Source organism: Mustela putorius, unplaced genomic scaffold (assembly GCF_011764305.1).
Source record: "Mustela putorius furo isolate JIRA1106 unplaced genomic scaffold, ASM1176430v1.1 tig00000480_pilon_pilon_pilon, whole genome shotgun sequence".
Classification (NCBI taxonomy): Eukaryota; Metazoa; Chordata; class Mammalia; order Carnivora; family Mustelidae; genus Mustela; species Mustela putorius.
In genome coordinates this window covers 3,860,877-3,874,258 of record NW_025421397.1, presented here as the reverse complement: position 1 = coordinate 3,874,258, position 13,382 = coordinate 3,860,877, and the positions used below count along the sequence as shown (strand labels likewise).

General features: G+C 36.3%; 1 protein-coding gene across 1 annotated transcript in view; it reads right to left on the bottom strand.

Annotated features, from left to right (window-relative positions):
- Nucleotides 1–13,382, bottom strand: part of DACH1 (dachshund family transcription factor 1) — a 423,382-nt gene that overhangs the window by 381,586 nt on the left and 28,414 nt on the right. The gene's annotated exons all lie outside the window — the stretch shown is intronic.

The following is a 13,382-nucleotide window of genomic DNA, read 5'->3' as shown; positions in this document are numbered from 1 at the left end:
GAGGAAGAAAATGGGAAATGCATCACTGATTGGCTTGGGAGGTAAGAGAGCTATTAATTTATTAATTTTCATGTCTTACCCAAATTGATGGATTAAAGGTTAAAAAATATTTAAAATGAAACAATGAAAAATGCCCCTAAATGTGTTTTTAATTATGTTCTCCACATTTAGTTTGTTCCTTTATTGATGGATTTAGTCTCCGTATTTTATTTAAGAACATTAAAAAGAAGAGACGAAGACTTGATAATTTTCCTTTATTAAACTCATGTCCTTATCCAACCTATTCTATATATTATTCTTTTCCCCCCACAGCTTTATGGAGAAATGATGCACATACCACACATTCATCCATTTACACCGTGCAAGTCAATGATTTTAGTATATGAAGTTGTGCAGCATAACCACAATCTAATTGTATAAATGTTAACTTCCCCCAAAGACACCCCCTACCCATTAGCAGCCCGCCCTTCTCCATCCTACCTTGCAGCCCTAGGCAACCACTAATCTACTTTAAATCTCTATAATTTTGCCTATTCTGGTCCATTTCTATACATGGAATCATAGAGCATGTGGTCTTTTGTGACTGACTTCTTTCACTTAGCAAAATGTTTTCAGGGTTTATCCATGATGCTGGCTGTATCCATTTCATTGCCTATTAATATTGAATAATACTGGGTTATATGGATATCCCACATTTTGTTTATCAGTTCACAAGCTGATGGACATCTGTGTTGTTTCCTTGTTTGGGCTATTACGAATAACACTGCCGTGAACACTCGTGTCTAAGTTTTTGTGTGGACATATATTTATTCAATATATTTCTGACTGACACCTAAAAATAAAGACAACTTGCCTTTATATTTCAAACATATTAACATGCACTATAATACTTTACCTCTGGGAAACAGCTGATATATGGAAAAGCTTCCTGAAGCCCCTAGTCTGACATCTGGCGATTGCACAAACAGCTGTATCCATGCACATGTAAAACTAAAGCGATGGAAAGAATTAACACCCCAAGTCCACTGCCTTTGGCATATCAAACTAGATTCCAAATTCTGCACCTTAAAAACTAGAAGCAAAGACGTGTATTGAAATGTCAATTTGACTGCTTAATATTAAAAGAAACATTTTTATAGCAACAAAATAATGTTGCATATATAGTATTTACATATTAATGGAAAGCATATTTGTCAACCTCATCTTTTCCTTTCCCAACCTTCATTGTATGTGGCATATTGCTTTTTAAGACAAACCCTAGTTTTAGGTTTCTTCTTCTTATTCTTTTTTTAAATGATTCTAAATTAAATCAGTCCAGAAAAAAAAAAAAAAAGAAACTTTCTTTAATCTGGAACTTTCCCCCATTTCAAGAATTTCCTTCTTCTTGTCTACCTCAAAATGTTCTCAGTTTTGCAAGCTTGCCGAAACTGTTTCTTATCTGCAAGCCTGTGCCCGAGCCGTCCTGAGTACCCAGATGCCGTCCCCTCTTTGGTTCACTTTAAAGACTTGGTTCAGGTGTCACCTCACCCAGGAGGATACATCATCTGCCGTCCCTCCCATTCTCACATGAGCCCCCTGAGATTTCTTTTGCCATCTTTCCTCTCTGGCCATAACTATCTTTAACGGACTCTTGGGCGTGAAGATGCAAGTAAAATAAAAAGTGGTGAGAACACTAAACATGAGATCTATTTTCTACAAATTTTAAAGTGCCCAGTGGAGAATTATTAACCACAGCCACTAATAATATCTCTAGAACGTATTCATTGTGCATAACTGAAACTTCATATCAAATTGTATACATAAAATAGGTGTCACCCTAGAGTAATTACACTTCAATAAAGCTGTTAAGAAACCAAATGTGGTTTATTATACGTAACTATGCCTATCATATATGCATACCCACACATACAAAAGTGCACATAATATACGGGATTTTATTTACATGTTTATATAGCTATGTTCCACAGTAGACCCATGAGGACAGAAACTGGTACTTTATTTACCATTTTATCTCTAGCACCTAGAAAGTGCCCGATGAGAAGACACTTGCAGAATGTCTGTTGACAACTGAGGCTGATTGCATTAAATATAGGTTGGACTAAGGAAGCATTAGAAACCCTGAACCTAAGTCTTCCAAATGCTTTACAATTAAATCCGTGGACAGTTCCCATAGGACATTCAAATTCCACTAGGACGGTGATTAAGAACATCCAAGAGACAGGCTCTCTGCTCAGCAGGGAGCCTGCCTCCTCTCTCTCTCTCTCTGTCTCTGTCTCTGCCTACTTGTGAACTCTGTCTGTCAAATAAATAAATAAATGCTTTTTTAAAAAATACAAAAAAAAGAAAAGAAAATAATAGAGGAAAAAGTTGGTCAGTGAAGCCTTAGATTTCAAATACCAGAGTGTAATTCTTTATGCCCCTAAACACAGTTTGAATACTTCCAACCTACCATTGATGAAGGAGGTTATAATCATCGTCTGGGGGATGTAAGTAAGGCTGGATCTGGAGCCTCCAAGCTTAGAGCACCCTAAACTAGATCATCTTCTATTTATAACACATGGGCTTCAGAAACCTAAAACTAAATTACAACATGAGTTTCATTAATTTGAAGAAGACAACCTTTAATGCCAAGCTGGCTGAGAACAAAATAGATGTGCAACTTAATGGGCAAGGCGTCCTTGTGCACTGAGTTCCAAACTTTAGAAAACATTCATTCAACCAGGAAATGATTCCATAATAGCAGAAGCACCAGGCAGGCCCAGGGACAGAAGCTGAGAGCACAGGAGTGATGACTACATCAAAGGATTGTCAACGTACTACAGAAGAATAAGGTCATTGATAGAACGATCCTTATTCAGTTTATAAAAACACTGGATTCACCTTCAATGGGACACTGCCCTTTTAACATTTACAATTTAATTTATGTCACTGATAATAAAACTTCAGACTGCGCACGCCAGTTGAAATAGTGGGAACAGAATAGGGTAAAAGTCATAAATAAAGAGCTGATTAGGGTTTCCAACTTCCCTGATTCTAAGGTACAGATTAAATAGCAAATCCTTCATCAAGGCAATTGTCTCTGCTCCTTTTTTTGGAAACTCGAAACTGGATTTTAGAGCAACTGCATTGTGTAGTGGACAGTAACAAAGAAGAGTGCCATTCACCTCAAGAAATTATTTAACAGTCACCTGAGTTTATTTGTAATTTTATAATCCTTCTGATGGCTTTTGATTAACTAAGTAAAGAAGAGGTTCTGCAATATAGATGGGTAAATTCAGATGCTGTGTCAGGAATTGCAACAGGAGTTGGTTATCTTTAAGGCCACAAAGCAAAAGCCATCTTTCTTATTCTCTGCAAACAAGATGTATATATAAAGAAGATAAAAGCACATTGAAAACAAAGGGAAAATTTGTTTGCATTGTTATCTGTGCTAAACTACTCTGATGAAGACTTGAAGCCTGCGAATCGGGAAACCACAATCTTTCAAAAGTAGAAAGCTGCATTACAGAGTAACGGAAAGGCACTGGACCAAGAGATAAGATCTGGGTTCTGCTTCTCTCTCTGAAGCTAACTGTTCTTGACCTTAAGCAAGTTCTTTAACTTCTATGAAATGTACGTTTCCTCCTTGATAGATGAAGCTAATTGTACCTGTGCCATCTACCTCGAATGTGCAGTACAGACTAATGACACACAAGGATGCTTTGAAATATCCTTTTAAACTTTTAGACTTTTGACATTGCAAACTGTACGGTATAGTCTCAAAACATAAATCTGACCACAAAACATTAGCAAAAGCAGAATGTACATCTACAAAGCAAATTATTTTAATTAGACACACTATCTTCACTGTTCACAGAGGTAGGTTATGAAGAAGACTGGGTTTTGGGCGCCTGGGTGGCTCAGTGGGTTAAGCCGCTGCCTTCGGCTCAGGTCATGATCTCAGGGTCCTGGGATCGAGGCCCGCATCGGGCTCTCTGCTCAGCGGGGAGCCTGCTTCCTCTCTCTGCCTGCCTCTCTGCCTGCTTGTGATCTCTTTCTGTCAAATAAATAAATAAAATCTTAAAAAAAAAAAAAAGACTGGGTTTTTCTTCACCATGTGGTCCTCCCCCGGTTCCGCCCTTTTCTGGTAGCCAGATGGCCCCTCTCCCCACTTTTACAGTAGCTCATCCCTGCATAGCCCGTTCTCCCTTATCTCTATCCTGTGTTCTCCAATACCGAAGCCCTGAAGTCTTTTAGGCTCACCTCTGGGGTCCCTTACCCTCCACTCTCTAAAGCTATTGCTGAGGTGTTTGTAATTACCACCCCAAAGCCATTCCTGTCCTCCATATCCCTCTCCCATATAAACTTACTTAAGTCCAGTTCCCTGAAGACTGGGTTTTTGTGTACAAGACTGAATGCAATTATCTAATCTGATATTCAATCCCCACTAAAGTACAAACATAACAAAGTGAATCTCCTTAGGAGCTTAAATATTTCAACTTCACTTATGCCTTTCAAATAAAATTCTGTTATGGGGGGAATTACAGTAGCTTGGTGATTGGGGGGTGTATTTTCCATACATGTTTTGCTCAAGAAAATGTCCATCTATAAATCATAGAGGATAAATAGGTATTTAATTCATAATCAGCCTCGGTTTTGTGCTTGTGCATGGATATGTATGCATTTAACAGTACAAATAAAAGAAAATATCGTCTAGTCTTTGCATGCAAACTAATGAAATTCCATTTACGAAATTCTTTTTGAAAGATGTAATAGAATAATTTTAGGCATAATTTAAAAATTCATTTGACATCAGAATAATGTTTAACGAATTTCAAATAATCTGATTTTATAGATAAGCAAGTTACTGCAACTAAGTATGTACGAGCTGTAAAAATTCTACCACATAAATTCATATAAAATTCAATTCCCTTTCTATATCTATTTCCTCCTTAAAAACTAAGCTTTGACTTCTTTAAATTCTGAACAAGTAATTGCAGACTGCTCATCCATTATATCCAAGCACTCTCTCCCTGTACAGGATCCCACCATGGTAATAGTTCTTTCATCAAAGCCTAATGGTTTGTTTCAAATAATCAAAGTAGTGTTTATATCACTGTCCTCAGGTGCAACCATTTTGTTTCCCGGAGAGCAGTATGGTACATGCTAATGTCACAAGTGATAAATCAAAGTAAGTACATTTGTTTTTCTACCTTAACCAGTCTATTCAGTGCCACTAACAAAAATACATGTTGGCATTTGCACTTATGTACCTTTTATTTGAGAGCATCTAGTAATAAAGATTACCAAGAAAAAATACATATGTAAAACAGATGGCTATATGAGAGTCTGAGTTGTATGAGAAATTTCAGTGTTGGATGGCAGTTGCTGAGAATTAAATTGTAAGCTTCACCTAGGGAGGGGATAGACATAAAGGAGCATTTCTGCTCCAAATGACAGATATGACTTCTACTTAAGGGAATCAAAATAGCTTACTCACAAAAAAATCGCCACGTATTTTAAGTGGATATATTCATTTACATTTTCAGTATTACAAATACTGAGAAGAAAGAATAAGAAATTCCTCTACAACATCTACGGATTCAGAAGAGGTCTGAGAAATTAAGATAGACCAAATCTTACCTCTCTATTATATATTTCTATATTTCAAAATTCCTAAGGCAGTCAGTGGGAAGCAGAGTAAATTTAGAATAAGTTACAGTAACAACTTGGTTACTACTGTCCTGGTCATTTTCAGCCTGAATTTGCAGACATTCAGAACTTTGTTATGTAAGCCAATAGAGGCTGGGAAAGTCACAAAATTACTGTTTTTGTATTTGAAAGAAATGGAACTTGCGTGGATATCGATCTGTCCAGTTTCCAGTTCATGCAGTAGTAGCATTTTTAGCAGCACTGGAAAAACTAAGGCAAAGAGACACAGTTGAAATCTGCCTACTCACCTACTTAAGCATATATAAATGAGGAAGAAACAAAGGGAAATTGACAACTGGAAAATAAACTGAGATGAATTAAAGACCCACTATGTTCAACGGACCAGTCTAATATCCTTCGAGAGTCAGTATTCCCTTTCACATTCATCTTTGCTCAAGAAAGTAAATGAGAGCAAAACCACAGGGTCTGTGACTCCTAAAGGGAAAAAGAAACAGACCACGGAAACAGCCTGCAAAGTCTATCATATGCCTAATAAAAAATGAAGAGCCGCAAACTCCGTCTTATTTACCTTTGGGTTTTGGAACCATAACATAAAATAACACCTCACTCTCTTTTTCTCTCCCCTAAGTGATGGCTTCTTCACAATCAAAATTCAGTCAATAGCCGAAGACTGATAGGACTTATCTCTAGATGTCAGCATGGTTCCAGAGGAACAAACTGACAAAGCAAAGGCGATAAGTTAGGGAATAAAATCCATTTAAATGGTAGGACGCCTGATTATGGTCCCACAAATGTATATAGATCAAACAGTGCTGAAGAAGAAGCTTAAGTACAAATGATAAAATGACTGAATAAAGTTAAAACCTTCTTTTCACCACCACATGAAGTGCTGGGAGGGCAAACGAAGAAGCATGTATCATTTTTATCAAAGCCACTGTTTTACTTCAAAATTTTGACCACCATTTCCTCAAGTAACCCTTAATCTAATTAGAGCCATTTTCTGAGTCCTAAATATTTAAAAGATGGAATTGTTGGCTTTTTTTCGTGTCAAAATAGGTTATTTAAAATATCTACTACCTATTTAGTTTAGTGAAACAGCATTATATAAAAATAAACACGGCAACTAAAAAAGTCAAGATAATAGTGTAAAAAAATAAGAATACAAGAGCTGTAAAATCTGCTAATAATTTAATTTGTATCTCTTCGTCACATTTTCATATAAATGCATGTTTTCTTTCATTAAACCATCTCCCCTTTGAAAGCAATCCTAACATAACTTGTTGTATACAGGTTTCTTTCTTCTTTTTTTTTTTTTTCCCATATTAATATATATATCCACCAGGGAGTTACTTTTCTGATTCTTTGAAAGACCCCCTTCAAATGAAAGGCTTAATAATCTATCGCCAAATCATGATTAATTTTCTACCACCATGCCACATACTGGGATTACTCCCAAATGTTCAGTTTAATTTAAGTATTTCTGATTCATGAACTGGAGGATAACATACAGCTATAAAAGGTAATCCAATCCTAACATGGCCTTAACCCCTATAATCTGCACTTCAATAGCAGGGAAACTGTATAGTTTTGAAACTGTAATCAAGAATTTTTTTTTTGCAAACACACACTGGAGCTGTCCTTTGCTCCCATCTCTTATTAGATTACAATAAAACGACCATGCTCTCTTTATGGTGGGAACAGAGCGACCCTGGGGTGATTTATAATCTTGTGAAACCCTGTCCACACTGCTGACCAGACTTTTTTTGAGGTCACTATCTGTTTCTTCAACTGATGTCTTCCTGCTGTGACAACACTGTTGGAGAGCTGTCAGCACACAAGAATTTCTCAAGCTACGCATTGTCTTTGAACGCATTTCTTGTGTTATTTCTATTGAGAAGCATTTGCGTGTTTGGTGTTTAGACAGTAAAGGATCTTTCTGAGGTTTTCTCATTAGTCTAAATCCTGACAAAAAGAAGACAACTAAAATAGGAATAAATGAAGTGGATCTCTTATTGACAAAAGAGAATATTTATTTCTCCTAAACGTATAAGATTGCTATTGAATACAAACAATGAGGCAACAACTCATTTTTAAAATAAGAATATTGCTCTCCCCCAAAGTAAAATAGTTTGACTCTAACATGTGAGATCCTGTCAAAAGTAAGCATTAGTTGAAATGCCTGGGGATTATACATAAACATAAAAAATAAGTAAGCTTTGCTATTTTTTTCTTTAATTTGGGAAGTAGGGGAAAAAGTTAAACCAAGAAAATGTTTTAATCGCAATGTTTGTTGAAATCAGTTGCAATCTCCACTCTTGTCAAAAAACTGCTGTAGATGAGTAAAACCTGTACTCCATTTTACCAAATAGCCAACGATTTTTTAAAATCATGTAGATACTAGCTAGATTTAGAACTAGCTAATTTTTTTAACGTTATGATAGAAGAGGAACTTGTTCAAGTGATAATCTTGGTCAATTTAGCTTCTTGAAATAAGAAACTTTCCACTAACTGAAAAATAAAAATGTTATGATATCCAGCCTGGTAGGTTCAACTTAGTCTGTTTGCTCCTCTGTTTTGTTTACTTTCATTTTAATTGTACTTGCTTAAGTTAAATAGGAAAGCAGGAGAGTGAACATGGGATTACTTTGTTTTTACACTTAAATATCTCATATTGATTTTAAAAAGAGAAGCAATGAACGTTTCTTAATTTTTCTTTTTCCCTCTTTCTTACTTTTTATTTATTTATTTTTTTCTGGAGAGACAATTAAGATAAACAATCTGAATTCTTTTTCTTTTCCTTTTTTTTTGAGAAAATGAACCCCATATGGCTTCAGAAAGTTGTCTACCCTTTAGAATGTTCCTTTCTTAGGTATACTTGAGGAGACAGTTTTGGGGTTTTGAAGGAAAGAAGATTTTTTTGTAGGCAAGAGCCAAAATGGATGTAGAAGAGACCCAGGACCCTGGATTCATTTGTAGCACCTGGGCCAGAAGGGCCAAGAATCATCGGGAGGACGCCTGCTACAAGGGCTCGGGACTCTCCCTTAGGGGTTCTGTGGTCTACTGAACATGGATGGCTTTTCCTTAAACACAGACTTGGGTTCTTTGGAGAGGCATGTAAAGAGCTTGTACTTTCCCACATGAGACTTTGTCTCTGGTGTTTACGTGACAAAGACCCAAGAATATGAGAAGAAAATAAATATTTGCAGAATTTGAAAGTGTCCATAAACCTAATTTGGGCATAGAATCACTTGCAGTTATTAGTGGTCTAGCAGAAAACAGCATTGTTGATCATCTAAAACCATGATATACAAAAGAGATATGTAACATTATGATTTCTTTATTTTACATTAGCCAAATTTCCAAAGCGGGTGAATGGTGTTGGAATTTAACTGTATCTGACTCTTATAATATCATAACCCAGAGCCCACAACAGCTCTGGGATCTGGCAATAGGGCTTGAGAGAGGTTCAAGTCTTTGAGACTTTGTGATTTAAAAGACTATTTACTCATCTACACTTTTGTAACTTAGAGCAGGCCTGAGTCCATCTAAGACCTTGGATAGTATCATGTGATTTTGGCTAGGCATGGCTTTTCCAAAGCTAAAACAAGAAAATATTTTAATGGTTATTATTTTTGATACGACAAATTATGATCCCTATTCCTGTCCAAAAACTGCCATTGCTAAGTAAAACTTTTGTTAATTTCCCCAACTAGCATATGATATTTTAAAATCAAGTAGATCCGAGCTAGAGTTTGAACTAACTGGTCCTCATCATCTTACTCATCAGCAGAAGCTATTTCAAAATGAGGAGAAAATGTTTAACTTTACGAAAGTATGGAGACACTGGTAGTCATACAAATAAATTAAGCGTTCCTTTGTTTCCTGAAGTAATCTACCACTTACCTTCTCCAAGGACGTTTTTTAAAAAATGGACAGAAAAAAAAAATCAATTAAAGTAGTGAAATGCCCCTTAGGATAAAGTTAGTTCAGCAGGCAGTGCATTTCTCAATAATCTCTTTATCTTGTGCTGAAGTAATACACATTTGTGCCATGTTTTTAAGTACTATATTTTTCATAATGAGGCTGTTTAAAACTGAGCACTGGAAAGAGAACGGGTGCTGATACAGCAAGTGTTATGATATAAAACTGGGGTTATGAGCGAAGCACACACCAGAAATGGAAAACGTGATTAGAGGCAAAATGGATGATGCAAGGTTCTCATATAACAAGCCAGTGAAGTAAACCAGGCTGAAAGACCCTGAATATCCACCTAATCTCCACTATCTAGAGCTATTGTGCCCAAGAGCACCTCTAAAAATACTATAATGGGACATCATTTCTGGAATCGCTACCTATATAACAGAAAGTAGTCCCAAGAATGAAGTCAGAACTTGAAGAATTCAGCAAATAATTCCACACACTTTTTTACGCCGTCTCTTACCTCACCATACCTCCTGCTAGCCTGCGTTTGACCCATGCTCTCCCTTTTAGAAAGGGTGTTGTCATCTTAGCACTTCAATGACACAGGATTTTCAGAAGCACTGTTAAAATTGGTTTGGTTTTCCCCGCCCCCCCTTCAAAAGTTGTGACTATTAGGATACTGGGAATTACACTCATTTGAGATCATAGAAATAATGCATACTTTAAAAAAAAAAAAAAATCTGAGAATCAGAGAAGCAGCATCAGTTCTGGAAGCTAAATAGATTCTGAGACCCTATTAGCATTCTGCAAATCCCATGAAGGCGTTTTTACCTCTCCTTTTCCTACTCCTCCCTTTGTCCGCCTCTTCTTTCACTCAGTGATTGTCCAGACACGATGGAGGAATTTAATGTTGAGACCATGCCCAGAAACTCGCTGGTCAGACAGAACACAAGGAGACAGAAAAAGTAGGCCTGCCAAAATTGTTCCTATTTTGCCCACAACTTCCTACCAAAAGTCACTGTTCTTCTACCATACTGGCTGGTGAAGACCATGGCAAAAACTTTGGGAATGCTGGCTCCTCCAGTCACAGTAAGGCCAAAAGAGACCAAAGGCAGCTATTTGAAAACAGTAACTAACAGCCTACTTGAAAACAAACTGGCCTATACTCTCTGTGAATGAGAGACCTAGCTAGAGCTTGCCAAGGCAAATAAAAGCCTTGTTTACTGAGATGTATAGAAATACAAGAAACGGAATAAAAAGACTGGAAGTAAACTGAAAAAAGAAGGGGGGGGTGTATCTTCAGAAGAAGTCTGAATTGAAATGAGCTTTTAATCAATTTTGTAACCACTGGCATTCATAAGAAACTCTATAACCCTTATTAAAATAAAAATAAAAAACAAGGGTAAGAGCTCTGCTCTCCTGGCCTGACTCCAAGTAAGGTAATTGTGTTTTGTCTACTCAAATTATCTCTGAGGTAACAATTATCTCATACTTTTTTAAAAACTGTTCATCCCTAAACTGCTGGGTAGAACCTCTATGTCTTGGTGAAATAAGGTGTCCTGTATCTCTGTGGCTGTCCATCTTATCTGCCCTGGAGAGTCTTAATTTTCACCTGTTGTCCCAACATAAGTATTCATACTGTCTCTGCGGATACTCAAGAGTGTTCCAGCTTGGCTAATTAATTTCATGGGGCTCCACCCAGGCCACCCTGGAAATGGTGGAAAAGATGTTGGAAGTTCATCTTTTAGCAAAGAAAATATCCCAATAAAGAAGCTTACAGTAAAGCACAATGGGCTGGCTTTCCAATATTCTACTAGAAATTGTTCTACTGTTAAAATCACCTAGACCTGGAAATTCTCTACTGTATTCAGAACATTAACATCTATAAAGACAGAGGTAAATGGATGATAATCACTGAAGTCTATTTACCAACTTACAAAATTAAAACATTTTTGTGAAACTCCAAATAAGGACAGAATCCTTGAAAATGGACTTTTTCTCATGTATTTGGCTGAGGGTATTAGTAACAGTTTTACTTTGTCCTGCTTGGTCAGGTATGGCCTCATACTACATATATCCAAAGTACTTCAAAATCATACATTTATTCCTCTGACCATATAGAAAAATTTTATACCATTATAGAAAATTCTTAGTACCACGTATTTTCTCTTTAGAAAGAAAGCTTCATTTGAAGCTTTGAAACACTATTTCCGAAAAACAATGTTCAACCCTTAAATAAAATATTAACACTGCGTTAAGTGCTTAATGCACTTGATTTGATTTTAATACAAGTATTATTATCCCACTTTTAGAGATGAGTAAACTGAAGCTCATATGCTTTAAAGACTTGCCTAAGATCAAAGAGCCTATAAATGTTAGAGGCAAGATTTAAAAAACCCAATTTTTATCAATAGCATAGTTTACTCTTGTACCTTGGAACTGCAGATAAATTTTTAATCTTTCCCTACTTGTATATCATGAAAAGCCTATTGCACTACCTCTGACCCATACTTTTCTCTTTTACAAGGCTGGAAATCAAAGTCAGAGGAAATGCAAAGAGAAATAAACTTTGTTAAAATGCCTTTCAGCACTTCACATCTCCTTCAAGCATTGACTCAAATGTCATCTTCTCAATAAGGACTATTTTGATTACTTTATTTAAAATTTCAACTGTCCTACTACCCATGCTCTCAACTCCCCCACCCTGATCTCTGTTTTATGGTATGCATGACTTTCTTTTTTTTTTTAAAGATTTTATTTATTTGAGAGAGAGAGAGAGAATGAGAGAGAGAGAGCATGAAAAGGAAGAAGTCAGAGGGAGAAGCAGACTCCCCACTGAGCAGGGAGCCCGATTTGGGACTGGATCCTAAGACTGCAGGATCATGACCTGAGCTGAAGGCAGTTACTTAAACAACTGAGCCACCCAGGTGCACAGGTATGCATCACCTTAAAGCTATGTAATTTATTTATTATGCTTATTATTTATTGCCTATCTCTTTACCCCAAACCATGACCATGACCACTAGAATATAATAAGTTCTGTGAAGGCTGGGCTTTTTGTCTGTTGCAGTCACTGCTAGATTCAGAGCACCCAGAGGACTGCTTGCCACATGTTAAGTGCATAATAAATATGAACTGAATAAACAGATGAACGATAATTTTTTATCACTTCATGCACAAACACATATGCATACATATTACTTTGAGTTCTCTTAGGTTGAACAATAAAGGGAGACTAATAATAATGTGAAATAAGACAAAATTAAGGGTAAAATGAATATGCACCATTCTCTAAAGGCAAATTTAAGGTAGTATTTACTAAATAGTCTTCTTCATTTGGAATTTATTTTAAAGGAAATCTCTATGCATTGAAGAACTTTACAAATAAAATACAAAAACTTTTTTTCGTGAACACTTTTAGGTAGACCTCCTATGAAACAGCTTTTAGATTTCACCAGCTTCAGTGGTTAAGAAATCCTGTATTTACACACATTCAGGAAAGGTATTATTTATTCATTTGTAAAGTAGTATGTCTAAAATATAGGGTTTTTTGACATTCTGTTGAAGTTCAGTGGTGAGAGTGTGACAAAGACTTAAGGTGGAAATTTGGGTAATTACTATTCTCAGTTACCACTGCTCTCTCCCGAGTAGGTATAAAGTCAACTTTGGTAAACCCTAAAATGAACTAAGCACACAAACAACAAAAAAAGTTAACACTACTTATATTCCTTCTCCAATCAAATCAATAGAGACCTTATTAGAGAAAAACAGTGATGGCAGGAGAGACAGACATGCCAATATAAAGTGTC